The sequence below is a fragment of the Amblyomma americanum genome, chromosome 7 (genome assembly GCF_052857255.1).
Source record: "Amblyomma americanum isolate KBUSLIRL-KWMA chromosome 7, ASM5285725v1, whole genome shotgun sequence".
Lineage (NCBI taxonomy): Eukaryota > Metazoa > Arthropoda > Arachnida > Ixodida > Ixodidae > Amblyomma > Amblyomma americanum.
The window spans coordinates 110,376,420-110,404,357 of record NC_135503.1 but is presented as its reverse complement, the minus strand read 5'-3'; the positions used below and the strand labels follow the sequence as shown (position 1 = coordinate 110,404,357).

Here is a 27,938-nt window from a genome sequence, read left to right as displayed (position 1 = left end):
CGGCAAATTTTTGGCACTGTTGGTGCCAGCCCGGCCATCTACAAACAAAAGTTAGATGCGCGTACCCAGCACCTCCACCACTTGTGAGACTGTGGACCAAGCGATCTCTTTATTCCCGCTGGCAAATATGGCGGCCACTCCTCAAAAGACGAAGATGCGAGATGATGAATATTCACAGATGAAGACGAGGGTCACGCACTGTGCTCATATATATATATATATATATATATATATATATATATATATATATATATATATATATATATATATATATATATATATATATATATATATATATATATATATATATATATATATATAGCTTAAGCTCGCATCTTTTGAAATATTGATAAAATCGAATGTTTCTTGTGTCCCACAATATATTTTCACTGGTCCCGCGTATTAGTCACTACTTATCACGAAAGCTTTTCAGAACGAAATACTTACAAGAAGAAATTTGTATTCGCGAACTTGAGAAAACTACCACAACCAACGACCTACCTCCACCCTCCCAAGCGGCGGCGGCGTACAACCAATTCTGGTAATGCACATATATCGTATCACATCGTATGATCGCTTGTTCATTGTATTTTACGTGAACAAACCACTCACCCGTCGCAGCAGTGCGCCGCGGTAAGGACGTGACGTCGGGAGATGAGGCTTCCGACGCAGATAAAGTCCTTGTAGTAGTCGAAAATAGCAACCTGTGTCGCAAGACAGGATCATAATCAGAAAGCACATTTCTTAATGTGTTATTAACTAACGCAACACAATGAGAGGTCCGAAATGAAAAGAAAGGAACTAAATATAAGCCCCACGGTGGCACAGTTGATTTGGCGTTCAGCTGCTGATTCCAAGGTAGCGGGTTCTATCCCGGCAGCCGGACGGAGACGAAAAAAAAAATGAGACTGTTTACCCTGGTTAGGCGAAATGCGAATTAGATGCGCTGGCGTTTCGGTTTTCACTTGGTGTCTGGTCGGGGCTCGATTTCAAGGTTAGGTCGTGCTTCAGACAAAGATAAGCGAAATCGGACCTAAGCTCCGCTTATGGGTGCGGCACAATAGCGTTTATGGGTGAATGCCCCTGTATCGTCAACTGGTCATTCTCTGCATTCATAGATCGCTGCGAGCCCTCATGCCACTCCTGGTGCAGTGGCACAGCAGTTAAACGATGCACCACTGCCCTGCGATGGTTCTTGCTGCCACCGGTAGGGTTTGTAAGACCCGGATTGGTATCGAAGGCAGCCCCTAGCAACTAATCAATAATTCAACTGCTGTTTGCAATAATGGACAGTTAACTAACAATTCAGAGGACGAGAGGGGGCGGGTTGTGATTACTCCACGAGGTCACGTGGCCTAGATAGCGCACCTGCCACATAGGTGGCTAGGTGGCAAAGAACAGACAGAAGACAAACAATGGCGAAATCGCTGAATTCGGGCTCAACTGCTAACGCACTAAAACTCCCACGTGCTGTGCGTTGTCAGCGCTCTTTAAAGGCTCCCAGATGATCAAAATTATTCCGGAGCCCTTCCCTATGGCGTCCCTTATAGTCCATGCGTTGCTTCGCATTGTTAACCCCCTTAATCAGAACATAAACTGATCAGGAAAGAGTTAAACTAAAGAGAGTCACTTTCACGCTCTAAGCAATGTTTCATCTCTATTTCAAGTATATCGCATGTTTTAGGCTGTCATAACGTTTGCTTTGACAAAACGGTTCTCTCTGAAAAGTAGCATAGTATTACCTCCCATCGCGCAGGGGCATCCAGAGGCTCGATTCATTGCGCTGGGACTGAAATAAAGGTGTTTCTTCTCTCACTAATTGACTAATGCGACGAAGCTTGCTTATGAATGCCGCCCTACAAGTGATGCCAGAAAAGGTCCCCGCCCCGAGCTGACAGCAACGGCATTCAAAGAAAGTTGGCTAAACGTATCAGGTACGGAAAGTTGTTAAGCTATTGTTGTCGTCTAGGTGTTGGCACAGAAAGGGAGCCGGGATGCGTGAGCAGTGAATGTCATTGTGCCCCATCCTGGTCACAGGTTTTTCCTAGTTCGTTAACTGCCATTATCAGAACAAGAAAGAGCGTTGCCGTTGCACCAGTGTCACCATCAGCAGCACAAGCATGCATATCCCAGTCACGCCCACTGGAGGACAGAGGCCACTCTTAGCAAGCATCAGTCAACCGGCGTTTCCCCAGCCGTGGCGAAATGCTGCAGCATATTTCATTACTTAACCCTCAAACAAGGACTCTTCCTCATCTTCTATGTTTACTTTACCGTGATGTTAACTCTATAGGCTTTTGTCATGGGAGGGAGTATTCATTTCGTTTCTAAGAAAGAGTATTGTTAATTAAAACACTGGCAGTAATGAATGACACAGCCGCCCCTCCTCATAACCCCACTCTGGTTTCTGATCTCGGTGGACTTACCAGCCAAGGGTGCTTGTGCTCGTAGTATTCCTGCCCGCGACGATCCTAGGAATCAGCTGCTGGGGAACACGCATGCAGTGTACTCTAAAAAAGCGATAATACATTACTGCAGCCCTATCTAACTTCCAAGTATATGTTTAAGTTTATTATTTTTTCTTAAATTACTACCACATTTTTGATTAAGTCTCCAACAAAGATAAAGTTCTTGAATGATTCTTTAAAGTGAACGAAAGGTTTCAATGCTGCTAGTAATCAAGGACAAAGGCATGACTTCCTGCTTAGGGACTGGTGAGTGCTCACCACGATGAGTGTTAAAATGCAATGATTAATAGATTGCATCTCAATGTCAGCAACTGCACTTCTAATAAGCATCCTGAAGTGTAAAACACGGAATCGACTGTGGCTTTTGAGCGAGCACACTTATTACCCGTTTCTCTGCAGATTGCTGTTAATCTAATTCCCGGGTAAATATTAGCCCCCAACTAGTCTTTCTGCCATTTTGTACTACAGGCAGCTCTCCGGAAGCATAACAGCAGCTTACAACGACGAGCTACTGTTTCTTTTTTTCAGAATACCTTAAAGGTTCAGTAACTTGTTCTGGCTTCGGGCGTATAATATATGCGTCTACAAACCAACTGCGTTTGAGCATTAATCCTGTGCAGTTTCATAACTGATTCCAACGTTAATATTCCGATACGGTCTTCTACCATCGTGTCACATAATCTCAAAACGTTAATTTTCGGCGCGAAGTAACTCAGAAGCGAATAAACACTGAGATTACTGGTACTGAATGAGCCTGAGTGAATAGGCGAATTAGCACTGAGGGTGTCGGAGCCTTGGCACAACCACTTTTAACTCGCATATACGTTAACTAACTTACCGCATTTCATTGGCTTGTACTTGTCCGTGGCAGGAGGGGTTACTATGGACCCTGTAATCGGAATTCAACGGTAAATGCTTCAATCCCGCATTTATAAACTGCCTATTAACGTAAGTATTACTTCTTCCCCGAAGCTGCTGTCAGAGTTCGCGCTGCTTTTTTGTAGTGGAACACAGCCTCCTGTGAAATACTCAGGGGACCTGATAGAGCGGCCCTTAGCCATGCAGAATGGTCGTGAGCAATACAGCACTGAAATTCATGTGGGGAAAGCCTGCTGCGGGCCTCTTCATGAACTTTTTAGTTGCACGAAGGCATTGCAACGATCTGAGGCACCTCTTTCGGAGGTCCTTAAACGACCAACTGCTGGCTGATAGTGTGGCTAATTTACGTGGCCAGGTTACGTGCATCTTATATACAGCATCAGGAAAGCGTGCTGTATCAATTTGCTCATCTTTTGTAAGGTGTAAAAAGAGCTCCTCGGGGTCGTTCGTAGGGTTCTGTTCTCACCTGAGAAGACGCCTTCGATAGGAGGCAAAAAAAATGGCCACGAAAAAAGGTTTATATTTGAGGCGAAACTTTCCGACCATACGTTCGAGAAAGTTCGCGTCAAACTCAGACACATGGTTTCTTAAAATAGATCTATTTTGTAGCCGCTGGAGCTACGCAACCCTGCCTTTCCATATTGATGTCAGCTTGCCCTCACCGGCTCGGACAATGTCGAAACGCAGCTTGAAGCCGCGTCCCTCCTCGCAGCAGTCGCTGACGAACTTCAGCTGTACTTTGTTGGTGGTGGACACGATCGTCTTGGGCCGCGTGTATCCACAGTACCTGCATGTGCACGCGAGCCATGCACGCTGTAACAATGCCAGAAAAGGGCCTGTAGCCCTCCCATGTTTACTTTTAAAACGGTCACGACCTTGTAACATGGTTACCGCTATTGCATAAACCGGCTGGAAAACTGACATATGACTTATCCGTACTGGTGATGTCCCATGCCGTAAGCACAAAATTCTATCATTTAGATACGAAAATCCAAATCCCTACTACAAGCCCTTTTTCTTTCCGGCAGCTGGAAAATTCTCGCAGTTTGGGCAAACTGAGACAATTTCAGGTTTTGAAATTCTCTGTACCTCATGCAAATTTCCTTTTCGCCACGTTCTGCTCCTCAACTTTTGTCAAAAAGGGATAACTCCAAGATTTTGAAATCTCTGCTCCCAACTAGAGATGCTCTTGTTTCGGACATTGGACGCTTATCATAGCCCAAGAACCCTCACTAGCATTTCCCGTTAGCATAGTAAATTATGATTACTGTTGAATACGCTCCGAACTTGTACCAAGTCTATGGTCTATACTTGACGACCTGACACGGCCTGGTGCACTTCCAGCCAGATAAGTTTTAAAATCTGACAAAGGGCACTAGCCAATACTGTGAATGCCAACTTTACGCCAGCATTTTACAGGCTCATAAAATGGAGACTTAACACAACAGTCACCGTGCTATGTTGAATTTCGGCACTAGTCTTGGTCAGGGACGTGGAGGCCGTAATTTACGACAATTAATCCTCAAAATGCAGAGCTGCTGAAAGGGCCTTCAATCAGCAAACTAAGTTAAATTACTCAACAAGTGGGTTTGCAATTTCAAAAAAAAAAGGCTGACAAGCACGCAGAAAAATCTCCCATTAAGGAAACAAAGCTACTTTAAACGCTCTGAGTTTGCAGCTATACTCGCTGCTGCCACTTTGGCGGCTTATCTTTTTGTGCGCATGGTGGTTGCTCTCGGATGTTTTCGAAACTGCATTTATTTCCCAGCATGGGCCTATATGCCGGCGCCGATACAAAACAGTCTTGTGTTGTAGTTTATAACAGGCATTCACAAGTGGGTATGCAGATTTGCAGAATGACACTGGATATGTGCTCTCCGGTAAACTTTCAAGCACTCAGTTCAACCACCACCAGCAGATATGGATAACTGCGATATACCGCCCCGTTTCATTACTAAGCAACGTAATATGTAGCACGTGGACTGCTCTTCATTACGTGGCAAGTTTTCTCTTTGCTTCTAATGAGGCTGCCAAAAGGATGTACAAACTTCGTCAAGAGCCCTCAGGCCACAGGTTTTGTCGTTAAGGTGTCAGAAGGGTACACGACCCTCCTAAGGCTACACAAAACGCGATGTGTTAGAATGAGGGTTCCTGTTTCGCTTCAGAAATTTGGGTTTCAGGTATGTCTTGGTACCCTAAGTGGACCGCTCAACGACTTGCCCCGTGGCTTAGGGTGCACTTTCAAGGGTTCATTTTCAAAGCAGAATACAGTTCATTGAGGCCGGTAGCCTAGCACCTCCACCATGATGTAGCAGCGTGTCATTAGTTCTTGCTAGTTCTTTCATGCTTCTTTGCACTTATAGCATAGTTTAATTCCTTTAGTCCGACTTGCTATATCCTCCGGAGTACTTACGCTGCAGTCATGCGCTATAGCCCTTGACAATAGGCTTACCGGTGCGCATCGGTCTGGAAGTTTCCTGTCCGGCTAATTTCCAGGTAGTCCATGAAACAGGTGTTGTGGTCATCGCTCCTGATATCGAACCAGCCAGTGAAGCTCATCTTCACAAGCATCCCACGGGGTGCCTGCGTCACGTGTCAGCCAACGGATACACTTTCCTCTAGCCGGCACCAATGTAGTCTCTCAGGGGCAGGTCTTGTACCGTTACAGTTAAGAAACAACCGATTACAATTACAATTATTTCATCTCAAATGTAACTTATTTCACTGGTAAATTGGTAAACTTCACTTGCAGCTTTTCTCGAACTTTTTTTCGCCTTTTTCCAAGTTCCCTTGCGAATACATCAGTTGTAATGCTGAAAATTATCTCGATGTTTGCGCAGAAAGGAAGCGCGCTTCATTACCATACGAAGACCTTGCGCAGCACCTCAAAATTACGCAAAGCTCCGCGCTTCGCTATTGTTCGCTTTCTGAGGGGACAAAGATTAAGTTCACTAAACATGACATACCCTTGTGCCGTTGTGGCAAAATGCGAAGCGTGTCACGCGGGGATAAAGAAATGCCAGCTGCTCGGGCTTGTTCGTGCGGACACACTCGCGCGCGCGACTTCTCCGCAGATTGGCGATTCTCGCTATAACACCAGGGAATTGCATGCTAGACGAGCTTTTTACACAGAATTCACGTTCTCGGAGTTACGGCACAGGTTACTTGTTTTTGTAAAAAAATAATCTAACAGATTACTAATAAATAAATTACAGAAAAAACGACTGGATTACTGAGAACGTTACAAATTAAGAAAAAGTAGTTATTGGATTTCAAAATTTTACGAAAATATGACCAATTAGAAATAATCAATAACTTGTAATGGTTACGTACAATCACGCTCAGGCGTAACAAGTCCTCTTGTCGATACCTTGGCTAGCGGACAGAGGGTTCCCCTCAAACGTTGTTCAGTTTGTTTTGCCGTTATCATGTTCGCTGGTGCCGGTAGAAATATATTAATTTGGCGAATCAAATATTGAATTCTGGATTTTTCTTTTTATACTGCTCTGAGAGTTTCGTTAGCTGCCGCATAGCAGTCTCTATCGTCGTAATCGAAAAGGCTATCTTTCAAAGTCCCTCTAAAAGCATGTGGTACCTAGTTACGTAAGGTGATCTCACCCTCTATTTTCCACACACACAGCCTGTGTGCCCCGTAACTGTACGGGTAGTCGGGCGAGGTGACGAAGCCCGACCGCTTTAACAGTCCCCCGCAAGGCGACTGGTAGAGCCGGACGCGAATGCGGAAGCCGCGGTCGCGCCCTTGTTTGTCCGTATACATGCGCATGACGATCACGCTGTCCTTCCCCATCAGGAAGTTCCGCCGCTCTGAGGACCACAGTACCTGGGGGAAAGGCACAGTCGTAACCCATTGTTGGGATGAGCTGCACGCTAATGTACCTTGTTTGAGGCACGCTGTCACAAAATTGCGTTGGTTGAAATTCGACCTGTCGTAGACCCCGGAAAGATATTTTTTGCCAGACCAAGGAATGTAAGGACAGACCCTCTTCTCTAAGTAAAGCGCTGGCGTTTTTTCTTTATAATATCTAAGTCCTTTGCAGAACCTTATGCTTAAGGACAGCTTGTTCGCTGCGGAGTATGGCACACCACCCACTGTAAAATTAAAGGGCGGATAACCAAGTCTTTTGCCCTCGAGCTATCACAGCGTTGATGTGTTCACCCGCTGTCCAGACAAGACGGTCAACAATGCCCTACCAACAGTGAGCGTACAAGCAGCTTCTAAATTTCCTATTCCTTGCATAACTGAATGAAACGCTGTAGGAAGCTCACAAATGGAAATCAACAAAAGAAAGCAATGCTCAGAATGATAGGGAACATATCCTACAGGGTGGAAATTGAAGTGAATAAGAAAAAATGTTATTAGCAAGAAAGTTCAAACACCAACAACGGTGCTTTTCAAACGTTAGTTGTCTTAGTGCACTAAAATGCCAGTACATTAAAGGTACAACAGCACGTGCTGCAGACTGGAAAAATCTGCATGTTTATCGTCGTGTTTATCGTGTTTATCGCCGCAGTATGTTTTCTCAAAACCAGATAGCGCCTTCAACTCATCCCTGTTTTTCCCATATCGAGCGCTACAAAACCACGCTACTTTCCCTAGTGGATCTTAACGTTCCATGATAATTTACAAGTTGTGTTCTGTAACGTGTGACTCCCGGGCTGTTGCTTTTTACTTTTTATTGCGCCATTCCATAGTGTCCGTACTCTACATATTGCATAGATGTGACAAGCGGCATCCGGGGAGGAGTGAGAGAGAGTAACGGACTAACAAGATGAACGGGAAGGGAAGACAAGCAGTGTGGAGAATGCAAGTAGCGACGGGAGGGGAAAGGTGCTTCTCATTAGTAGACGCCAGCCACAATATAGCGTTTGCGCCTCCGCCTTTCTCTTCGTCGTAGCTCTGTGGAGGGGAAGCGTTGCCAATAGCTCAGCGACTGCGATCGGTGCCCGTTCGCCTTTCCCCTCCCCACAGCTCTGTATCACGCGTCGCGCCCTCTGCGAGGCAACCGCCGGTCGGCGACAACAGACCCCCGGATATGAACACCTGTTATGGTGTTAGGCCGGGAAGGAAGCGGCGAGCCAGTCCGGACCTCGCTATTCATGCAGCGCAGAATGCGAGGCTGATAGGCTTCGAAGTCCAGTCCCCGCAGTGCGTACTGCCGAAGCCTCAGCGAAGAGTATACGCCTGAAAACCCTGTGGTCTGTGCCGGCAAAGCTGATGGCAGGCCGGGTGCGGCTTCGAGACCATATAGACTGTTCCGCACCAGCCCAAGTAGGGAAGCGTTGAAGGAAAAAGGAAGCCGAAGGAGCCACGAAAATGCTTCACATGCAATTCTAGAACTTTATTATAGGACACTTTGCTTACAGTTCCTCTGTGTGCGGGGTCCACAACGATCTGAGAGCGTTACCATCGGTTCGGCACTGAATGTTGCCAGACATTTTTCCAACTGTCAACCTCACTATGCAGATGTCGCCCACTATAAAGTTGTTTAGCTTCAATCCTGTCATTGCCTACTTATCGACGTGTCTAGTCTTCGCGTCTGGGCAATTTGGCGCTAAATTTTAGACGCTAATTTAGCCTACGTGCAATAAACTGCTTTAACGATGTTCATTTCAGTCAAAGAGCTTTCCGCTCGGTAATTTGTCTTGCAAAGGACACCCTTTAGCGGCGTCACCTACAACTAAACCTTATTAGGCTTCTCACTAATAAGTACAACCCAGTAAGTCATGGCGATGTCATGTCACACTACTCTGCCATTAAACACGGCTTAAGCAACCGCGCAGGTTTCACATGAGGGAACGCCCATATCCATATTCTTTTGTTATGGACCACTGGGAATCGAATAAATGATCTACCAGTTATATTTTTGCGGCACAAAAGACCGCCGACGACAATTGGACACTCAGCTACCTAGTGGCAGCCGGCTTCCTAAATGGCGACGCGCGTGTTACCCCTTACGCTCTCACTTCTCCTGTCCTGTCGACGATGTCCACGCCGTCCTTGTGGCAGAAGGCGCTGCGCTCCATTAGGAACACCTCGAACGTCACCTGGATGCGCGCCATTTCCTGCTCCACCGGGCTGTCAAGCTTCACCTGCAGTGCGCATGCGTGAGAGTAACGCCATAGATTTCTGCTTAACATGTAATGCAGTGCCACAATGGATGCCGCAGGCAATGCGAACATCTTCCTTATATACTCGTCGACATTAGGATATCCAATGTCGCTGCTCACTACTTGCATACAAAGCGTACCAGGAGACAGCAGTGGTCGCACTTTCTCACCAGCAGCTGCACAGGTGACATCTTCCGGAGAAAACATTTACTGGTTTCTATCGTGTTTCTTTGTCTAGTAACAAAAAGCTGCCTCGCCCTCCCGCTAGCTATTGGAAATTTCGTCCAGGGGCGAAGAAATAGAAGGATTCTACTCCAATATTTTCCTCATTTGTTTCGCTTCACTCTGTCATTTGCTCAACTGCGCCACGCCACCTTTATAGCTAGGCGTGCCCTCTCTTGAACAAGTGTCAAAAGGGCGACAAAAATTAACATGCAGCAGAAAGAGAATCAACGTAGCATACTTGTCCATAGGCGACGGGGAATGCTTTCTTTTTTAGATTATATGCCGTATGTGGCCACAACCAAGCTGGCGTGGAAGCTAGGTCCCTGGAGTGAATGCTTTCATGGGAAGCGGGAGAGATGGGGCAAGAGACCGCATCAGTATCATTCTGGGTTGTTCGCCCTGGCGGTAGATAAAAATACTTGCTAACTTGAACGGTAAGGGGGGTTCAAATGAAGTTTACTCGAATGCTGCCATGAACTGAGCAAATTACTTTCTAAACCGGCTAACCATAGTATTTGCTACAGGCGCCGCCACAAGTGAGCAGCGTATATGCACCAATAGTGCCCAGGCCCCTCAAAAAAACTAAGAACATGTCAATTCATTATGTTCACCCTCTGTGTCATTTTCGTCGCTGTAGATCCCCCCCAGTAAGAGACATACAAAGACTTCGGACTGCCCTAGCTGCCTTACAAAAGGCGCAAGTGCGCAGATTGAACCTGACTAGGAGCATTGTAAAACTAAACAGCTCCAACCTGTGACTTTTTGCTCTGTATAATAAAGTGTGCCGACCTGATTTGAAAACATTAATCAGGCGGGTTCCTGAGAGCCCATTCAGCTGACAGCTCCTGCCTACGTGTCGTTGTCTTTCATATAAAAACATAAATAGCGAGCTTGCGAAAAACCGTCGCACAACAAGTTAAAGTCTCCGCTAGTAAAGCGTCCCTCCAAGAAGTGTCAATTGTTTGTTATAAACACACACCAGCCATCAAACAAGTAATAATAGTTAACCCCCCTCCTGCACCTTCTATCAGAACGCCCATTAAATGAAGCTCTATTAGGACGTAAGCGTAAGCTAATTGTGTTCCGCTTTCGTGAATTTAGCGCCTATGAGGAAGTGTCTGTCCTGTACTAACTTAGAGGTTCCTTGTACCTTTTCAGTTTATTTAAGGTTACAAAGAGACATACCTAATATCTGTTAACGCTAGTCAAAATTTGGGTAATTGTGAAAAAAGGTATGAATGACGAAACCGCGCACTCAAAAACTGAACTCAAAAACTCCGTGCGGATAACGTGAATAGCTTAGTAACAATTATCCAAAATGGAGATAGTACAGGGTGCTTGACTGAATACTGTCAGTAATTTTCATAGACGGGTGTTAATAGAGTGTTTTCTTGGGTATAATGCGGTAGCCTTTAGTGGGCATCAGAAAACAGCTGAGACGTGTGCACTAACGAGACGCAGAATTAAAAACAAATAGCTACCTTTCTAACTATTATAGTTGGTCCCTTCATTTATTAAATAACTGACAGCTCACAGTTAATAATATGTATATATTTTTTTGGTTTCGGAAATGAATTCTTGAACCGCTGCAGCGCATGAAACTTTGGGCCTGCAGATAGAAAAAACTGAAACCGCTCGGCCGGAGAACGCACGCTCGTCACTCGGCGGCGCATGTGTCACGTGCTGTCTCCCCGCTCACTGCTGTTCCCGCAGCGGTAACTGCTATTTAGGCGTCCATATATTAAGGCGCTTCCATAATAATCACTGCTCATAACGTGCTTTTAAGTGCAAACCATCATGCGTTCGCAGCTAATTCCATCTCTAAGGAACCGTGCTCGTTGGTCACTTACCTCGACCTTGTATTGAATTTGCGTATCTGGAGGGTAATAGTCGTCAGGATAGTTTGGACTTTCGATGTACTGTTCCGGCTGTTCCTTTGTCAGTGTGAGCACTTTGCTGGGCAGAACATTTACGGCCACTGCAAATGCCCAATTTAAATTCTATTTTATGCAAAAACCTCAGTCCACAACCGCTTTACACATAGAGTAATCGCAAAGCTACTGTGTTGACAGACAGCGCAGAGACATCGTCTTCATGAAGACTTGCAAAACACAACATATCCTCGCGTTCCTTTGCAGTGTAATGCCTCACTGCGTTCCTTAATTGATGTGGTGGTCCCTGTGCTCTGAGTGGTATTGTGAATTTGTACGTGTTTGTTCGGCAACGTACCATTAACGAGCATTCAAAACTTTATAGAAAAAAGTACGCTATACAGAAAGACAAGCTGGACCGTGCGAATCACACGTTTGCTTAACCTCTTCCGCATTTTTTGCATAAGTGGGCAAGCATTTGTTTTCTAATTTACTTCGTTGACGAGCGCTGATAAGGGTTGCTTGACAAGATTGACAAAAGTGGATGGCAAGAATGACCTGGCACTATAGCCGCATAGCCTTTTGATGTAGCTCGTCTCGCCTCCATTAAGAGCTGGCTTTAACTTCCATGATGCATATTTCTTGGGCTTTGCGTGTGACGGTGTTCGCACTTTTGTCTATTAATCTGATGTATTTCAGCCTTGGCCGCGAACTACACGCCTCTCAAGGTGCTAGCGCATGTTGTCAGTTTGCTTATGAGCGATCTCTCTGGCACTCTTGATCTTTAATTTAGGCGTCATCCTGTGCCTCACCCACCTGGCTGACATCCTCAATAGTCCGCAGGAGAAAGTGGCAGCTTTCTGCTACCACATCGAACAACCTTAATGCGTTTACCCCATAGGTAGTCTCTAATGCAGCCAATAGCGCAAAAGAAAATACAAGTAGGCCACAGTGCTGAGCTAGTCCATGAAAGGAATTTAGCTGACCACGTTCTTCTAGAATGGAAAGTTTGTGCAACGCTACTTTAGGACCTAAATCTGCAGAACGCTTGTCTTGTACCTACCTTTTTTTCTAATTCGGCTTATCGTAATCTCATCATGATTTTATTTCAACCCCTGTCGTGTCCTGGGCTGTGCTATTCACTTCTGGTCACATTGCGTTTTTTTTTTGGCCGAATGTGGTGCAAAATGGGCAAGCCCACGTACACTGACGGCACTGCGAGCTCACACTAGCTCCTGATTTGCCTCTTGTTCTTTATAAAGCAGTCCAGATGCTCCCAATTGTAGAGCGCACATTCAAGCAGGTAAAAGTGCCGGGAGCTGCCCCCCGCGCTTCTCCACTGTCAATTCATCTCCCCTCCCCCAGCTAATCTGAATAAGATGGACAATTCGTCCATATCATTCTTCACTGCGAGACTTGCCTGAAAACTGCACATTAGTGCGATATTGCTCTGCAGTGAGATTTTGAAAATAGTGATGAATGTAAATTGAATGGCCGCATGGTTCTATTATTATCATCATCATCATCATAATCATCAGCCTGACTACACCAACTGCTGCGCAAAATCCTCTCCCATGTCTCTTCAATTAACCCTGTCTTTTGCCAGCTGCACCCGCCGTACCCCAACAAACTGCTTAACTTCTTTCGCGCAGCTAATTTTCTGCTGCCCCCTGCTACGCTTGCCTTCTCATCCATTGCAAATGGGTCTTTGACCCCACCTTGAGAAGTCGAAAATACCTTTTTTCATGGCGCTCTTTGGCCATAGATGCCCTTGCGCCATAAAAATCCATAATAATAATCATCATCATCCCTTCGCACTCCGTTACCCTTAAGGACCAGCGGTTATCTAGCCTTCGCATTACATGCCCCGCCCAAGCACATTTGTTCCTCTTGATTTCGACGTGGGTGTCATTAACCCGCGTTTGTTCCCTGACCCACTCTGACCGCTTCCGGTCTCTTAACGTTACACCTATCATTTTTCTTTCCATGGCTCGCTGTGCTGCCCTTAACTTAAGCTGAACCCTTTTCGTTAGCCTCCCCGTTTCCGCCCCGTAGGTTAGTACCGGTAAGATACAGCTGTTGTACACTTTCTACTTCAGGGATATTGGTGAACTGCCATTCATGATTTGAGAGAACCTGCCATATGCACTCCACCCCAGTCTTATTCTTTCAGCTATTTCCTTCTCATGATCCGGATCTGCTTTCCTAAGTAGACGTATTCCGTTACCACTTCCAGCACCTCGCTGTCAATTGTGAACTGCTGTTTCCTTGCTTGACTGTTGAACATTACCTTGGTTTTCTGCATGCTAATTTTTAGACCCACTGTTCTGCTCTGTCTGTGTAACTCATTGTTAATGATTTTCAGTTCATCTCCTGAGTGACTCAGCAAGGCAATGTCATCAACGAATAGCAGATTATTTAGGTATTCTATATTAACCCTTTTTCCAAACTGTTCCCAATTAAGGCCTCAGAACACCTCCTGTAAACAGGCGGTGAATAGCATAGGCGAGATTGTGTGTCCTTGCCTGATGACCTTCCTTATTGGAATTTTATTGCTGACTTTATGGAGGACCATGGTAGCTGTGCAGTTACTTTATATATCTTCCAGTATTTTGACATAAGGCTCATCTACACCCCGATTCCGCAATGCCTGCATGACTGCCGAGGTTTCCCCTTAGCCAAATACTTTCTCGTAACCAATAAAGGCTATATATTTCGGTTGGTTTTATTCTGCACATTTCTCTATCATGTGAAAGAGAGTGTCAATATTATCTATTGAAGAATATCTTTTACTAAAGCCTGCCTGATCATTTGGTTGATGAAGTCTAAGGCTGCCCTTACTCTATTAGTGATTACCTTAGTGAATACTTTGTAGGCAACGGACAGTAAGCTGATAGGTCTAATTTTTCAAGTTCTTGGTATCTCCTTTCTTATGAAATAAGATAATATTTGTATTCTTCCAAGCGTCTGATACGTCGAGGTTATAAGGCATTGTGTGTACAAGGTGGCCAGTTTTTCCAGCACAATCTCTCCTTCATCCTTAAACATATCTGCTGTTACCTTATCCTCACCAGCTGTTGTTTTTTTTTCGTTTAAATTGCTCCTAAGGCTTTCTTTACTTCCCCTTTCGTTACTGGCGGGATGACGCATTACTGTGCGCTACTGTTGTATCATTACCGTTCTGATTACATTGACTACTGCATATATAGGTTTTGTATTATCTTCCAAATATACAGGCGTAAATGTGGTTGAAGTGCGCTTGAGCGTTGTGCTCTCTACTAATGGAACTACGTGTTGGAAACTATGTCGGAGTATTTCTGCCGCACCCAGTTTTGCAGCACCCTCTCTAGGAAATTCTCAAGCGAGGTACTCAGTTCTTTTATCGCCAATTTTCCTGGAGAGCTGTTTAACATTGTCGTTTCCGCCAACTTCATAATCGACAACTCCCAAATTTGAGCGACTGAAACAATGACAGGAGTGGTTCTAACATGTGCTCTCATTTCTCTCATACGTAGTTATACAAGAGAATGCATACATAAGATAGGTTTTGGAAGCAGTAATGAAATGCGTTTTGTTTGACAGAGACAAATCACTAGTTTGGAACCTTAGAAAAGGCTCCAAGGTATTCTTTCAACACAGCGAAACTACATCATTCATAACTTCACTTTCTGCTTTGGGTGTGAATAATTACTGAATAAATAGACAATTCGTTTTGTAAACAGCGCGATATCGTACCTGATGGTATCCATAGGTCCAGCGCAATCTGAAAAATAAATACACATGCATACATTGACTTGTGCGAAAAGACAGAAATAAACAGAATATGCATGGAATCAACTGCTCGTAAAGCGCACCTCTTATGACACGTCTTTAAAAGCGCGCTATGCTCTCCGAAATAAATGGTGTTCTCCAAATTTGTTCCTGAGCCCTGGGATGCCTATGATACATTTGACAGCCTGACATACGAAGCTTTCTTCGTGGTGCTCAAAATAAGGCTTTCAACTTTATGCAACTAGCATAACAAAACTAATGAAGGCACACAACAACATTGCCTCCACATAGTAAAATAAGGCAGATCGCCTCTCTTTGTTTTACCTAATAGGGCAGATCACGATGCAGAATATTTCCTTGTCATTAAAGGTTAATCGTTTGAAATATGTGAGTGATAAAAAATTTTATTGAGCCCATATTTATGATAGCTTTGGTTACCAGTCAAACCTGGAAAAAATGTTAGTTAATAGTGGGTGTAATTAACTTCTATTGTACCTAGACCAGAGGGAAGATTACGTGTGTTATCGCTGTCCACCGCAGGGACGCCTTTGTTCAAAGCGAAGAAAAGTGTCGCGTCGGATTTAACCTAGCATCCAAGAGCCGACTTCATGAAAGAGCACCATCGGGAACTGGACGTTTGGTTGTACTCTTCCGCGCAATCTGCAGACGCTGGGCTGAAAGCATTCAGCAAATTAGGGGTTCAGCTGTCAAAGCATCTCGCACACAAGAAACTTTCATCGCTGGTTTCGGTAATCATGGTATCGCATTCCACGATTGGTGGAGCGCCTGCCAATCACCTATTCTACAGATCTGTGAAGAGCATTGAAAATTCGAGCCGCAATTTTCTGGCACCTTCAGTTCAGTGCCAGCCTATATTCGAGACCGCTTGCGGCAGTCCTGTGAGGTCTTCGAGGAACAGACTATATTTATGACAGTCAGCACGCTCTTGTAACTGCGCAGTACAGCGTGGCGAGAGTGTCAAGGTTTTGCAACCTCTGACCTCTTCAATTTGACAGTTTGCAATAATGACGATGCATTTGTGTCGGTTCCAAAACGCACTGCTGAGGCCAAACACAAACGTAGGGAGCCGTGACAATTAATTATTTCTTATTGTTTGCACCGACCACTTTTAAAAGCCTGTTTTAGAGCGACTTGGCTTTCTTTTTTCATCTTGGCATTCTTTTGCTCTCCTAGCCTTTTGTTTTTATTAGATGTCTTGATCAGTGTCGGTGTCGTTGCATTTTTACCTTTTCGTGGGTCCACTCGTCTCTCTACCCGAAAAGCAAAGCACTGGAGATTGCAAAGCAGAGGTGCACGAACCGCTTAATCCAGTCCTTCGTGCTTTCATTTCTTTTTTTTGCTTTCCTGCTTCCTTCATTTTTTTTTGTCTCTTTCTCCCGATGTGCTGCTTCAGCGGTGAGCAGTGCCAATTCAGCTATCGCACCACATATTTAACCTGTTATTCACCATCTTTCTTCTCTTTTATTTTATTCGCTCTCGTAAGCGTTCAAGCGAGAATGTGTGTGGGTGCAGGAGTAGACGCGGGACAAGTCAGGTGGAAAAGATGGCGGGGCATGCACTTCTCACTCGTGCCATGTTTGAGTTTCATATCGGTGAATTTGTGACCACTTAAAAGCTCATACTTTGGGAGAATGGTGCATATTGCTTATCAGGGGCTCTGTGATGTAGCAGTGCGCTGACCGCTCCAGGCGTTAAGATAGTGACTCCTGAAACCCCTGCATTCCGCCCTTTATGAACTCGCTGCCCAATGCGCACTTCACGTTTTTAAGGATTTGGTATCGCCCGTAGAAACAAGACACTGCGGAAAGGTCCCGAATACCGCGATTTAATGCGAACTCCTGCCTGCTTGCTGCAAGCAAGCCTCCGTTTGTTACGTTGACCATGTGCAAACTTCTGGCGGTGCCTTTGCACCAGTGTCACATTCGGAAGGCCATATCTCGTTTTACTCAAAAGCCATAGCGAAATCCTAGCGATGAGGGCAGTCGGCTAAAGCGAGACTGTTCCTTTTGAGACAGTGTGTATAAATCCAAGCTATTTGCGACCAAGTTGAGTTCACTTAGCGTGCTAATTACGTCCTAGCTTTGTTACGAACTGCGAGGCTGCACTCGTCGTTAGCGCCGTTGAGTAAACCGACTAGAGATGACGATGGAACCACCATAGAGTTTCTCAATATTACCTAGAGGGAAAGTTGGCGCCGCCGTCCATGCGAGTTTATTAAAGAGCACTCCATCCACCATCGGAAATGCCGGGAAGACGAGGTTTCGTATTTGGCTTCATCAGCGTTGGGCCCAAAACATCAGTTCTGCCTCGGAAGTAGCCCCTGTACCTCGAGGCTCCCGCCTACACGAAGATTAAATTAATTTTATAGTGCGTTTTTCACTTCATTAAATTTAACGCAAGTATTAGGCTGGTATTCAAACTTTCACAGCATTTCTTTGATGTTCGCCGCTTAAATTGTTTGGCTACACCCACTTTTCATACTCATCAATAGCCAAGCCAAATACTCAGCCTCATCCTCCCAGAATTTCTGCGCCTCTCCATGGGGAATATAGTGCTGCGCCGCCACTTTCATTCTATGTAATATTCAGAAACTGTGGGAACCAAAAAGCTCTCTCCAGTCCATCTTAAGTTGTGTTCTTCTTGCTCAGGACCTTATTGAATTGCGAGCGTTTCCTCCGCGGTATGGTAGCGCAGGTCGCAAAACAAAGGGAGGTGTCGTCAGCGGGAGTTGTCACGTCAAGCCTGCAGCCGCATGTGCAGCTTGAGTGCTTGTCTAGCTGACGTGACCTGGAGGTGCAGTAAAGGTTATGCGAAGCCTGTAGCTAGGAGCATTTCGAACTCACGGTTAGTGCTGGCGGCTGCTGCGAAGACAGCAAGCCTTTCTTTGTGTTCTACTGAGGCGCTCTTGAAGCTAGAAACTTGGCGGGTTTATCGAATTTTTTTTTTGTTCCTGACGTGCGGGGGCAGTACTCGGATAAAAAACGGAGTGCAGAAAATCCTCCCGGAAAGGTCTCGGGCAATGTCCAGACAATGTAGGACTCTTGATAAAAGTGTTTTTTTTTCTTCTGAAATCTCCCGCGGCTTCCTACTGCTCTGTTTGCCAGGGATCAAACAGATTAAATAAAGGTTGGAGGGTTTTTCCAAAGAAGTACAGGAGTTTCACTAAATTGAAAAAATAATGTGCGATGACTACTATTCTGAAGCGAGAATTCTTAAATCGACGCCATCAACTTTTGTGCTATGCGCGCACAGGGTCCCAGTACTACACTTTAGAATAATTACAAAGACATTCGTGGCTTAGAATTCGTTTTGCTGGGAAAAAAAAAACGCCTCCCACAAAGCAATGAGTGACCAATAGCTACCTGTTTCAAAACTCACGTTACTGGTAAACTACACCATGTACTGCCTTCCTCGTGCGTTCTACGTAACTCTCAGGTAACTCGCCACGACTATCGATCAATATCACACACTTATTGTGCTTTTTTGAACGAAAACATACCCATCGCACACAGATACCTGGTCTCCCTTAATTTCTTTTACAATAACAAAGGCGACGTTTTAAGCAGGCAAATGATAGAGGGAATTTTAGATGTGATGAATTTATCGCTGAAAACCGCTGCGTAGCGGCAATTCTATGTAAAAACGACTACGGAAAGAGTTGCAGGAAGAAGACAGACAGCTTAAACGCGAAGCAAAACGCTGAGGCAGCGCTTTCTCGTTGCCTGCCTATCTGTCTTTTCGTGCTGATGCCACCATGTAATACCAGAAAACAACACACTTCAACATCGCAAAAGAAGGCTTTGCACTAATTTTCGCTGTTTGGAGTTTTTTGTGGAGCTGCAAGACACAGTATGCATACGCTCTGTTCATTGTTTCTCTTTTTTATATTCCCTGCAATTGAAGCGCGTTCTACACAGACATAACCCGGAGAGCTCGCGCTCAGAAGGTGAACGCCATTGCCAAGGAGACAACGAGCCGGAGGATAAGGGCAATTGGAGACGCCGATCTTGAGAAATAAAAACTCAAACCACGTGTCATGTCAGTTTAACTAAATGTCATACCGTGCGTTGGTTTGCTCCCTTGTCTGTCTCTAGGCGACGCCGAAAGGCCACTGCACATCATGAAATGATAAGAGAATTTCAGGGCCAATTATAACGCAGGATTATACGTTGAGGCGTGGTGTCGTCCGAGGTCTTTGGAGCATTCTCCCATCGGGTGCGAGTGACTCGCGTACAGAATTATACCAGGCGTCCCAGCTAAATGTAGCCAAGCTTTTAGAAACTCAGTGTCCTAGCCGAATGAAGCTACCTGATTGCTGTCGAGAGCCGTGTTGTCTAGCGTGCAGCATTTTTCTCTTTTGAAAGTAAATTAGAAAATACTAATTAGCCTACTTTTTGTATATTGGCATGGTAAAAAATTCTCAATTCGGCAGTTGTCCATCGCGTTAAAAACCCGAAGAGTCAAACATTCACAACAACGTGCCACTTACGTAGATATTTTTGCTAGTCTAAAACGAAAGCCAGGATAATGCAAAACTGTCACGTGGTAGTTCTTCGGTGCCCCAAGACGCGCTCCCCAAGAACGAAATCCGCTCATCTCTAGAACGCTCGTCCCACTGCGGGTTTGCGTTTGTAGTGGCCGAAAGATCTGTGCCACCAACTGCTAATCTCTTTTCGGTATTTCGTTTCGGTACGTAAAAAAAAAATCTGCGTAAACAGCACCTCCTAGTAAAAATTTTGGTCCGTGAATTTTTAAGAGCACCTCCAACTTCCGAATGTCCACTTTCACCTGAGCCAATAATCGTAAAGTCTGTGAATTAGTGCGTACTAATAAACTACTTTTCAGCATGACTAAATACTGCAATTAGGCAACACGACATTCGGCAGCACTAGCTTATAACACTCCCGTAAGAAATTCGGTCTTTTTTAAAACTTGGTTGCATTAATCTCATACGCCCGGCGTATGTATGCATATATACCTGTATGCATGTGTGTTCGCGTGTGTGTTTAATTGGACATCGGCCAAATCACAAGGTAAATACAACATTTGTCCGTAAAGTTCCAAGACTAAGTCCATTAAAAAAGTGCGTTTAACATTTAAATCATTTGTGCAGCACCCCTCCGAAATAGCCTTCCTTGCAGTCTATACACAGCTCCCAACGCTTCTTGAGGTCTTGGAAACAGTTGGAAAATGCTTCTTTTGGCAGGGCTGCCCGCTCCTTTGTTGTGGCGTCTTGAACGGCCTCCGCGCTCCCCATTCAGCGACCTTTTAGGGCTCTCATCACACGAGGACGCAGGAAAAACTCGCATTGCGAGAGCTCAGGCGAGTATGGCGGATGGGGAAGCACAGTAATGCTGTGCTTGGCGAGAAATGTTGTCTCGCTGAAAGCAGTGTGCGGCCTTCTGTTATCTTGGAGACGGCTCCATTGTCCAGATACCCGTAAGACAGGGCGATGGCTTTGCAGTGCGTCACGAATGTGTTGGAGCACACGGATATAAAACTCCTGATTCCCCGTCCACCCTTGTGGGACAAACCCTGAGTGTATGACTCCTCGGACATCGAAAAAAACTATCAGCAACTTATCTGTTTTCGTCTCCTGTCGCCGCACCTTTATCGAGACCGGAGAGCTTGTGGACCGCCATTCGGGGCTCTGCCTCTTTGTTTGAGGATCGTATGGAAAACACCGTGTTTCGTCTCCAACAATGATGCAATCGACGAAGGAAGCATCGTTCTCTGCCTCGGATAGCAAATCAGCGCTCACTGACGACGGCGTGTCCTTCTGATCCTGCGTTAGGGAGTGCGGCACAAGTCTGGCGTTCAGCTTTCATTTCCCTAAGTTCTCACGCAAAATTTAGTGGCCTGTTGGCTTACTAATGTCGAGAGCATCTGATAGCATGCGGACTGCAATGGTGCGGTCTTGCTGTACGATTTCCCTGATTCGAGCCACGCTGTTTTCACTCCATGAGGATGAAGGGCACCCCTGCCTTGTCTCGTCTTCCACCGATGTTTTCCCCGAAATGAACACCTTGTGCCACACAAAAACTCGCGACTGCGATAATTTCTCGTTGCCGTAAGAGTCACGAAGGAGCTCATACGTCTCTGTGGCTGTCTTGCCAAGCTTCACACAGAATTTTATGTTTACACGTTGTTACAGTAGAATGCGCAGACGACTAGTGACAACGTATTTTTGTACATGTAGTGCCATCTAGTGGCTGCCACAGCAACTGACATAATTAGATTTGGTTAGCCCGAAATGGTGGCGCTACACATACGCACCAACATTTGTTTTAGAGAACTATTTCTAGAGAAGAAAATAAATCAGTCTCGAAACTTTACGGACAAAAGTTGTACTTCTCCCGTTGATTTCTAGTTAATCTTACGCTGCCCCAGCAGCAGGCACTCTGTAATCACAAAGTTCATAATATAATGTATTTACATTAACTTTCTGCCGTTCTTGCTAACTTTACCTCAGAGTCCACTGCGTTCACCTAAGAGACCATTGATTATCTCCTCAGCATATTATATAGCCTTCTAATGCTTTTTTCTCTTTTTAATTGCGGCTAAGGATATTGTTACCTCGCATTTATTCTCTGTAACCCACTCAACTTCCTTCCAATCTCTCAATGTTACTCCCTCATTTTCCTTACATAGCTCTCTGCGTCATCTGTAATTTAATTTGAAGAGATTTCGTGATCCGCCAGGCTTCCGTCTTATAGGTGATTTAGGGCAAGGAGCAGCTTTTATATGCTTTCCTCCTGAGGAATATTAGCAAGCTTCTATTTATGATTTAGGGGTACCTCCCAGAAGCACCCCTGCTCATTCTTATCCTCTTAGCCAATTCCTTACTATGGTCCGCAACTACGTTCACTACTTGTCCTTGACTAATTGCTTTGCCACTTCCAATACATCGCAGCCTATTGTAACCTGTGCGGCATTTCCCGAGTTGGTGACTATTACTCCAGTTTTATTCATATTAACTATTAGTGTCATCATCCTGCGCTGAACAGCAGCGGTGGCCTAAGTGGTTTGAGCATCCGCCTCGCCTGCGGGAGGTGCCGGGTTCGATCCCCAGTGCCGCCGGGTACCCACCGGTGATACAATGGGTACAAGCTTTCCCCTGCCTGGTGCTCGGTTTCTTTAGGGTGAAAAGCTTTCGAAATGAGTCTCTGACCCCACCTTGCGCAATGAAATACTACCTTGTGTCATGGCGCTCTTTGGCCGAAGCTGCCCTTGCACCATGAATATTCGTCATCAGATTCCTGCGCTGTGTGTTTAGGTCATCAATCATGCGCTGCAGTTCATATCCTGTGTGACAAAGTGCTTTTTTCCCCGGAATAAACTTGTTCCTCGTAAGCATGCCAGCTATAACAGGACTGGTTATATTCCCTGTTTTTTTATAACCTGAATGATGGTTTGAATGCACGTGGTTTATTGTCAAGTACCCTTTCCTAAAACTTGCCTGTTTGCTTGGTTGACTGAGCTGCGGGCGCCGTAATTCTACTACCGGTCACCTTTGTAAACAACTTCTAAGCAAATGACAGTAAATTAATCAGGCTATAATTCCTTAAATCTTAATAGGAGAAGATTTAAATATTAATAAAATTAATATTTTGTCAGCATGCATCTATGTTTCAGATAATTAATATGGAGAAAGCCAAAACAATGTTCAACAATCTCGCAAGAAAACAGCATTTGCGTTTAGTAGCAAGGCTCTCGAAGTGGTTGGGAATACGGCTGCTTAGAGCAGGTAGTGACCGGTGATCCAAACCCTGACAGGGGAGTAACTCGAAGAATAAGAATAGGTTGCAGCGCATATGGGAGGTTCTCTCAAATAATGAATGGCAGGTTACCAATATCCCTCAAGACAAAAGTATACAACACCTGTACCTTACCGGTACTCACCTAAGGGGCGGAAATGTTGAAGCATAGGAAAGGGTTCAACTTAAATTGAGGAGAACGCAGCGAGCTATAGAGAGAAAAATGATAAGTGTAACTTTAAGGGGCAGGAAGAGGGCAGAGTGCGAAAGGGAAAAACTTGGGGTAATGGCATCCAAGTCAAAGTCAAGAAGAAGAAATTGGCTTGGACATGCCATGTAACGGCCTGGTGGTCGTTAAGGGTAACGGTGGTCGTTAAGGGTAACGGACTTGATGCCAAGGGAAGGCAAGCGTAGCAGGAGGCGGCTGAAAGTTAGGTAGGCGGATGAGGTAAAGAGGTTTGTGTGGATAAAATTGCCGCAGCTGGCACAGGGCAGGATTAATAGAAGAGGTATGGGAGAGGACTTTGTCTTGTAGTGGAAGTAATCAAGCTGCCGCTGATTATGACGTATCGACAAGGTCCAGGTCATGAGGCATTGCGTGTGCATGGAGGAATGTTTTCTTAGCACAAGTTGTACACCGCCTTTCAGTCGATCTATGAATACTTTATGGTGAGCTGCAGCTTCCCGCCGTTGAATTCCTGCTAGGGCTTCAATTACTTGTCTTTTCGCAGCAGGCCACTCTCGGAAGACTGACAGCTAGACGCTTGGCCGCAAAGCTGGAAAGCAGCCCAGACAATGTGGGCGTTTTCGCGTTTTCTGAGTGACACGGACCTCAACTCGTGTTTTCAGTGCCATCGAATGTGCGTGCATATATTCTTATCTCTCTTCTCAACACATCGTCACCCATCGCGGCCCTCTTTTTTCTCCTCCTCCCCTTCCCCAGTGCAGAGTAGCAAGCTAGTTATCAGTGTGTCTGGCCGACCTCTTTGCGTTCGTTTCATTAAAGTTATCTATCGATTGCCTTTTGGCAGTGCTTCTCAGTAACCTACCCCGCCACCTAGCCCCTATTTTTATTGAATACTTTGTGACTGTTATTAAGGCTCACTTTCATTGACGGCACAACAGAGTTTAATACCTCAGTTAAAGCGAAACTTGGAACATGCGCAGACTTATTATTTGCTTCTTGCTCCTGTGCTTGTCCTTCATCTTCGTCCCACTTGACACGGCGCATGGGCACAGCTATGGCGCAGCTCGGTTTCGACGGCGCGCCGCGCCGCCGGCAGCACCAGCTGCTCCGCATAACGCAGCTGGTCACGTGACCAGCTACGTGGCCAACCACGTTATCAGCCACGGCGCCGCGCCGCCCGCAGCTGCTCCACACCACGTCACCAACCACGGCGCCACCCCGCTCAAGGCTCGTAATGCTACTGTAATGTAGCTATCGCTACAAAAAGAGTACTTAAGCACCCAGTCGACTAATAATATAATTAACCCAGGTCCGGATGAAAGGATCACTTTCATTGAGCTGCGGATGGTAAAAGCAAGATCAAAAATTTCAAAATCACAACTCAAAAAGCAGCCCTAACATCTAAGTGCCTCTTGAGAATTTTGTCTTCGTGTTCGGTCTGCTTGTATTTGTGCGTGCTATTTGCGGATATTAGTGGTAAGGAAAGGTAACCTTCCAAGTAGCTTGCCTGACTTATAGTAACTGTGGTGAAATCAATGCGCTGACTTATTTCTGCGCAGAGACCGGTCCTGCGAGAGATTCGCCACCGCGGTGGCCACCGGTGTCAGAGCATATTCTTTGCTTCGTCATTACCGCACCTGATGTACTGGCGCAAAAGCAGTTTTACTGGTATTAGGGCGGGTATTTTTTGGAGCAATACCTTCTTTCAGGAAATTTCGCTGCTTCCTTCCTGATTTATTTTTTCCGGACAAAAAGGTCCGCCGACCAAGGCTTACCCATTTAGTAGCTGCAGCCTACCTGACAAAGTGTTCGCAGACGGTGTGCATCAGCTTCGCCAAGCGAGCGTCATTATCAGACTTAGTTGGCGGAGGCCAAGAGACCAGCTATTCATATCGCGCTGTACATCAGGGTAGGCTAAAAAACGGTAGGTCATATGTTAGCAGTACTCGCCAACAGGTGTTCTCTACAGATCCTGAAACGACAATATATTTTCTTTCTATTTGTTCGTGTTCCTTTTGTGTTCGCAATGTTCGCCCCTCCCCAAGCGGTGCGTCGTAGAATTCTGGACTGAGTTAAAGAAGAGATATCAGTGCTAGAGACTTGGCCGCTAAAGCTGAAAAAGTTCACTGCAGTTCAGTTACACACACACACACACACACACACACACACACACACACACACACACACACACACACACACACACACACACACACACACACACACACGCACACGCACACGCACACGCACACGCACACACACACACACACACACACACACACACACACACACACACACACACACACACACACACACACACACACACACACACACACACACACACACACACACACATATATATATATATATATATATATATATATATATATATATATATATATATATAATGCGGCGCCTGATTCACTGGGGCTAGAGCAGCCGGGATTTTTCGCCGGCTTTAGCGTTCTTTCATGGTTTCCTGTTGCACGCGACGAAACGCCCAGGTACTCGCTCATTAAAATCACAACTAATAGGTTGGTTGAACTTAACTTTCCTCGGTACATTACAAGCTTTGCACTAAGTATTTGAAAGATAACCACTTTGCGAAAAGCGCCACGCAGAGTGAGAGCTTTGAAAACGTACTATCAGCAATTAATCAAACGCGAAGAGAACTAAAGTGCCAGCACAAATGCACTAACATATTAGCTCCTGGAGAGGAAATGCAAGTGAGGTTGAAAAACGCTTCTAAAGGACAGTCTACGAGCCTTCGATGTAAAATTATCCTTCACTAGAATTGAGGTTCCCCAGCTAAGAGGTTCTAATATTGCTGTTCGCGGTTCAATTGCCTTGTTCGCGTTTCAATTATTGCCGGTAGTACATAGCGGGGGATACAAAAAGGACTCTCCAGTGCACAGCATTTGGAGAAAAAAAGAAACCAATGAGAGAGAAGGCTGTCATCTACATTCCTGGAATAGTCCGTGCTGAGCTAGTGTGACAGTCTGTACTAGTGTCACTTAAGTGACAGCTCCGCGACTGCTGCACGGTTGCCATGTTTCTGCCGCAGAATGAGAAACACACTGAACCGACAGCGTTCTTGTCTCGGTTCAAAAACTAACTGTTGATCATCATCATCTTTTAGTTTGCCCTTAATCTTTCCGTTAGGTACATTAGGTAAGCAATACCGAAAGTTGGGCGATTTGGTTCAAGGTCATGATAAGCTTGGGCCAACTGATCATTTTTTGTAATGAAAATTGAATAAAAAGGCATTACATAAGGGGGCATTACATCACAATGAGCCCCAGTTAGCGATCAGATTGAAACTTGCAGAAATTTTTCTTCTTAAGCAGACCAAAGGCGACATGCCTTACCTTCTGTGTTTGTTGTGTGCACTGACGCTTCTGTTACGGAACTCCGTTTTCGTTCTGTGCTGCCGCCAATATTGGTGAAATAAAAAGAACTTCAGCGCGCACGCTCACATTGCAGTGTAGGCGCACCGTAGTTACCTCGCATCAACTGACGGCAACGGCAGACTCTTTTGAAGGCCTGGAGAACTCGCGATACAACACATGCAAAAGGTGACCGTGAAAGTGACTCACCGAGACGGCGAATACGACCGCAGCTGTCGTGCTGAGTTTCATGCTGCCCTTGAATTCCGTTCGTTCGTGTGTGGCTCAGGCGCCTCTGTTTTCAAACCCTTATACTATTTTTTTTGTACGAGAATGTGCGCACGACGTTCTCTTAGTTCCACTGGACGACTGTCGTCTTTACTCTTGCTATTTGCGGCGAGAGAGAAAACAGGGTGTTCGCGCGCGAGCCCGAGCACGTTATGCGCACTCTTCATGGGGGATGCCTTGCGGAGCGGTCGGGCTGCCGGGCATGTGCGTCTCACCGCGTTCTCCCATGTGCCGCTCATACGTCATTTCTTGCGAAGCCAGCGACAGAACAACAAAAGGTAAAATGTGCACCGTTTGCGGATTTTGTCTTGTATACTGCGTCTTGCCTCAGCGTCGAAGACAACTTGTTGTTTCTGAGTGCAGAACAGACGGTGAAAAAAAAACGAATGAAAAAGAACCGCAGCGAATAATGTAAAGCCCGCAACAATGAGACGCGCCTTCGATGGGCTTGCTTTAATTCTCCTGCGGCCGGGAACAATGCAGGAGCGTTTGCGGAAGCGGGGTCACTTCTACTGCCTTGAAAAAAACCTGCGCACAGCAGCTTGGTTGAAAATAATGGATTCTTTTTTTTTAATCCTTAGCGCTAGATTTATTCCTTACAGGGCGAATTGCGAATTAAAGGGATATGGTATTTCGTACGCCAAACTACTGAGGAACAATTTCCCTTTCTTGCTTCGTTTATATTTTGAGTCCCACAAGCGCCACATTGATGATATTCATTGGGTCCAGAGTGACTCAGCGTTATTTTTGCATAAAAATTTTAATAAATTTTTGAACAGGCGTAGTGACGCTGTTGATGGTGATGATAAAATTTACGCTTTTCAGCAAGAGAGTGGAGAGTGGAGAGTGCGTCTTGCGGCATCGGAGTAGCACCGCGACCACGAGGTAGTTTTCGCATTTTAAGTTATTTCTTTTCAGGGTAGTTTAAACGTCTACGCATGTGGTACTTGTCTGTGAAT

The 27,938-nt window shown here is 45.4% G+C and overlaps 1 pseudogene across 1 annotated transcript in view; it reads right to left on the bottom strand.

Moving 5' to 3' along the window:
• Positions 1 to 27,206, bottom strand: part of LOC144098002 (clotting factor B-like) — a 45,236-nt pseudogene extending 18,030 nt beyond the window's left edge. The window contains exons 1-10 of the transcript XR_013307123.1: positions 26,902 to 27,206; positions 15,308 to 15,335; positions 11,552 to 11,679; positions 9,325 to 9,458; positions 6,970 to 7,188; positions 5,800 to 5,933; positions 4,010 to 4,134; positions 3,307 to 3,357; positions 2,427 to 2,508; positions 613 to 704 (exon numbers count right to left, since the gene is read on the bottom strand). The product of XR_013307123.1 is annotated as a clotting factor B-like (transcript). The remainder of the gene's footprint in view (positions 1 to 612; positions 705 to 2,426; positions 2,509 to 3,306; positions 3,358 to 4,009; positions 4,135 to 5,799; positions 5,934 to 6,969; positions 7,189 to 9,324; positions 9,459 to 11,551; positions 11,680 to 15,307; positions 15,336 to 26,901) is intronic.
• Between the last annotated feature and the right edge of the window lie 732 nt (positions 27,207 to 27,938).